Genomic DNA, 606 nt, shown 5'->3' with positions numbered 1-606 from the left:
GCATCAGTTCACAGGATTGGGCAAAACTGGCGGGCAGGATGATCACTCAGCCGGTCGCCTCTTTTGATTTTTATACGATATGAATCCTTGTCCATCCGTCTAAAACTACAACCTTACTACAACCCCATCCTTAGACAAATTTAATAACATCTCCTTTGCTTCTAACCTTCCTCATTTCCTTAGAAATAAAGTATAAGTGCTCAGGGTTAGCTCTCCCCTGTGCATAACAGAATGCTCCGTTGTTCTGAAGAAGAACAAGCTGGAAAACCTTCCCGTTCGCATCCTTACTTTCCCCTAAGGAACAATGCTAAGAGATTCTATGCAAGTTTGCCTGCTTACTTATCCCGTAAGGAACAATGCTAAGAGATTCTATGCAACAATCACTGCTTATTTTCCCCTAAGGAACAATGCTAAGAGATTCTATGCAACAATCACTGGTTTAGCTAATAATTAACATATCTTAGCGAAACAAAACTTTCACCACCGAATTATACTATATTCAAGTAAATCTTATAGTACGTTGAGTGCTTTGATAATACGGTTATGTTGTTATTTCATCTCCTAAGCGTCGGGTAAAATAGCTTTCATAAGATGTGGTCCATTCCG

Source organism: Penaeus monodon, chromosome 23, assembly GCF_015228065.2.
Source record: "Penaeus monodon isolate SGIC_2016 chromosome 23, NSTDA_Pmon_1, whole genome shotgun sequence".
NCBI lineage: Eukaryota > Metazoa > Arthropoda > Malacostraca > Decapoda > Penaeidae > Penaeus > Penaeus monodon.
The sequence above is the reverse complement of the archived record's forward strand: the minus strand, read 5'-3'. Positions refer to the sequence as shown.